We start from the raw sequence: 4103 nt of genomic DNA on the forward strand, positions 1-4103 counted from the left end.
GGCCTCGGAAGTGACTTATACAAAGGCCCCAGAGTTTGAACCTGATGAAATTGCCATTTTTCCAGGTCACGAGGGGCCAAATACCTGTGATTTCATTTAGTTCAACTTAAATTGAACACATGGAAAGAGGAATTCAGACCACGTGTCAAGCAAATACCTCTCTCTCTCTCTCTCTCTCTTTCTCCCTTTTCTCTCTGGGTAAAATGTTTAACCTCGGAGCTGGCGGTCGGGCTGTGGTGCGGCGCCGCCGTGTCTTCCGGTCTCCTTCCCCCGCGGCGCAGGGCTTTACGGGGTCACATGAACAAAAGCATGATGGAGTTTTATGAGTCAACAGATTTTATTGTTCTTATTCCTTCGGTAGTTATTACAGTCATTTTCCTCTTCTCCTGGCTCTTCATGAAAGAAACATTATATGATGAAGTTCTTGCAAAACAGAAGAGAGAACAAAAGCTTACTCCTACCAAAACAGATCAGAAGAAGGCAGAAAAGAAAAAGAAGAAAAAGAAAGAAATCCAGAATGGGAGCCTTCACGAACCCGGGACTTTAAATGATCTGACGACGCCCTGGCTGTAGAAGCTGAGCAACGTGTACCTGTTCCACGGAATGTGGTTGAAACTTCTAGTGATGTTAGAGAAAGAAAAAAGAAGGGACAGAAACACAAGCCTGCACTAGAAGAGCAGGTCACCAAAGAAAGTGCTGTGTCAAAGATTCCAAGCAAAAATGTAGGACCTGTCCCCGTGTCCCAGTTACTAAACACCCCCACCCCCACCTCCACCCCCAAGCAGTTGCCTCAAAGAAGAAACCAGGACAGAAGAAGTCTAAAAATGGAAGCGGTATTATAATCTATTTAACTTTATTGGATGATAGCATTTGTTTTTAATAACTATTTTTTCTTTGGCAGAATTTTATGATTTTATTAACCAAATACAATGTGTACACAATCTGTCTATTCATTTTCTTCGCTGCGCAGCCTGGCATTGGGATTGGTGACTCTGATGGCCAGCTGGGCTGCTCTTTCCACAATGCTTTGCGGTTCTTTGAGGAGACGTTGTGAGCAATCTCAGCACAGTGAGATTTATTGCACATCAGCAGCACTTCAAGCTCCTTGACGTTATGGACCAGAAACTTCCAAAAGCCACTGGGCAGCATGTGCTTTGCTTTCTTGTTGCTCCCATAACCAATGTTGGGCATCAAGATCTGGCCCTTGAACCTTCTACGCACCCTATTGTCAATGCCTCTGGGTTTCCGCCAGTTCTGCTGAATTTTGACATATCAGTCTGACTGGTGCCAGATGAACTTCTTGGTCCTCTTTTTGACAATCTTGGGTTTCACGAGGGGTCTGAGGGCAGCCATGGCGCCGAGTAGGAGATCTTAATAACTTTAGAGCTTGAAATTCATACCTAATAAAATATTAGATGTGCATACAAAATGTTAAAAATAATGTTTACCGAAGCATGATATACACACAGAACACTGCTCATATACATGTGCCATTGGCTAATGTTCACAAGGTTAACACGCCTGTGTAACCAGCACCCAGATCAAGAAGCAGGGCCCTAGCGGGTTTGGCTCAGTGGTTAGAGCATCTGTCTGCAGACTGAAGGATCCCGGGTTCCATTCCGGTCAAGGCCACAGGCCTGGGTTGGAGGCTCCATCCCTAGTGTGGGGCGTGCAGGAGGCAACTGATCAATGATTCTCATCATTGAAGTTTCTATCTCTCTCCCTTTCCCTTCCTCTCTAAAGTCAATAAAAATACCTTTAAAATAATTTTTTTTGAAAAGCAGGCATCCCCAGCTGCCTCCTTCCAGCCACACACACACACACACACACACACACACACACACGCACAGGGATGGGCACTGCTCTAACTCCGTCAGCACATGTTACCTGGCTGCACCCGTCATGGAGACGATGGCACCGTACCTCGCTATTGCGCCCGGCTTCTTTCTCAGGACAAACTGCCTATGAGATGGGAGCAGGTTCTGATCACTGGCTCACTGCCCCCCCCCCCCCCCCCCAGGAGCATCTCGCTGTGTGATCATGGCGCTGGCCCTCTTCACCGTGCAGACAATGCCTCCCCAGGAGGGAGTGCTCATAGACTCCTCTACAAGTGAGCAGACAGGGGCTCAAGGGAGGAAGCCCGGAGCCAGGAGCCGGGGTCCCACATGGCTCAGTCAGCTCAGGGCTGCGGGGCCCCGTTCTCCCCGTCGCGTGTCGTGTCCGCGTGTCCTGACCAGGCAACGCTTCTCAGGCATCAGTGGTTTCGCAAGCAGCAGAGCTGGGGGGGGTGGGGGTGGGGGGAGAGATGGGGGAATACCCTGCCCTCCACCCCTCACCCACAGCTTCCCTTTCGGTCGTTCCAGTTACCCACAGTCACCCGGGGTCTGAAAATAAGAAATGGAACATTCCAGAAATGATCAAGTGATAAGTTCTTAGCTCCACGCCGCTCTGAGTCGCCAGATGACATCTCACGCCACCCCACACCGTCCCACCGGGCACGGGACCATCCCTTTGCCAGCGCCCCTTGCGGTTCCCATCGCCTGCCCGCTAGTCGCTTCACAGCCCTCTCAGTCACCACATGCACAGCCGCACGTGTTTAGTGGTAACCCTTATTTTACTTATTATGATTTATAATTATTTACTTAATTATACTTTGTTATTAGTTTGCTAACCTCTTCCTGTGCCTAATGTATACATTAACCTATATCCTACGTATGTATACACAGGAAAAACCATAGTACATACAGGGTTCAGGACTAGCCACGGTTTCAGGCACCCACTGGGGGTCTTGGAAGGTATCCCTGCTAATAAGGGGGGGTGACCGTAGACCTGGGGTCCCTCCTGATTCTTTTTTTAAAAAATATATTTTATTGATTTTTTACAGACAGGAAGGGAGAGGGATAAAGAGTTAGAAACATCGATCAGCTGCCTCCTGCACATACTGGGAATGTGCCCGCAACCAAGGTACATGCCCTTGACCGGAATCGAACCTGGGACCCTTCAGTCCGTAGGCCGACGCTCTATCCACTGAGCCAAACCGGTTATGGCTCCTGATTCTTCCTGCCTTGCTCCGACCATCCGTGGCCCTCGCATGCTGGAGTTGATTTGTGATCTCCTGGGCAGAGGACATACAGGTCTCTCTGAGGTTTTAAAGGTTTTCAGAAAGCGCAACTGGCTACCTCACAAGCACACAGGTCAGAAGCAGAGCGAACACGGGGACAAAAACAAACGCCAATGCGTGAGAATTCTCCTTTTTTTCACATGTCCTGGGGCCTGTGCCAGACTCTGTGGTCAGAACTCGGAAGCAAACTGGATACAGAACAGCCTTAATCAGTTCGGCCGACGAGGTGGAGGGAGTGGGGGGAGGAGGGAGGCCCTCGGTAACACTACAGCCACCCTGGCCAACCCCTGCCACCAGCCATATGCAGCTGTTTACACTTAAATGGGCTCAAGTGAAATGAAATATACAACCTAGCTCCTCCACGGGGGATCTGGACTCTGGGCTGGATACATGGCTGCCGTGATAAAGGGAGCCGTCCATGAGGGGGACTGTTGGGAGGTGCCATGGTCCAACTGTGACCCCAATGTTAATGTCTGGGTTTTTCACCTCACACCAAGCGATTCCTCACTACCAGCCAGGTGTGCTACTGTCAGGTCCAGCCTGATAGGTTGAACCGGGCTGAGGTAGGGAGGTGGGATTTGAGAAAAGAAAGAAAGACAGGACAGCGGGAATCGGGAGGGCGGCGAGTCTTCGAGAGACTGCAGCGCGTATATTAACTCTGTAATGCCTTTTATACACAAAACACTGAATAGGAGGTCTGTGAAGAGGAATGTGTTCTTTTTTCCTCTTTTTTTTAAAATATATTTTATTGATTTTTCACAGAGAGGAAGAGAGAGGGACGGAGAGTTAGAAACATCGATCACCTGCCTCTTGCACACCTCCTACTGGGGATGTGCCCGCAACCAAGGTACATGCCCTTGACCGGAATCGAACCCGGGACCCTTCAGTCCGCAGGCCGACGCTCTATCCACTGAGCCAAACCGGTCTCGGCTCTTTTTTCCTCTTAATCTCTAAGGGAGAGATAGAGCAGAAGGACAAATTC

The 4103-nt window shown here is 49.5% G+C and overlaps 1 pseudogene across 1 annotated transcript; it reads right to left on the bottom strand.

Moving 5' to 3' along the window:
- Positions 1–946: 946 nt before the first annotated feature.
- On the bottom strand, positions 947–1353 carry LOC307116312 (large ribosomal subunit protein eL32-like; annotated as a pseudogene). Its single transcript has one exon. The product of its transcript is annotated as a large ribosomal subunit protein eL32-like (transcript).
- Positions 1354–4103: the final 2750 nt, after the last annotated feature.

Source organism: Cnephaeus nilssonii (assembly GCF_951640355.1).
Source record: "Cnephaeus nilssonii genome assembly, chromosome: 20".
NCBI classification, from domain to species: Eukaryota; Metazoa; Chordata; class Mammalia; order Chiroptera; family Vespertilionidae; genus Cnephaeus; species Cnephaeus nilssonii.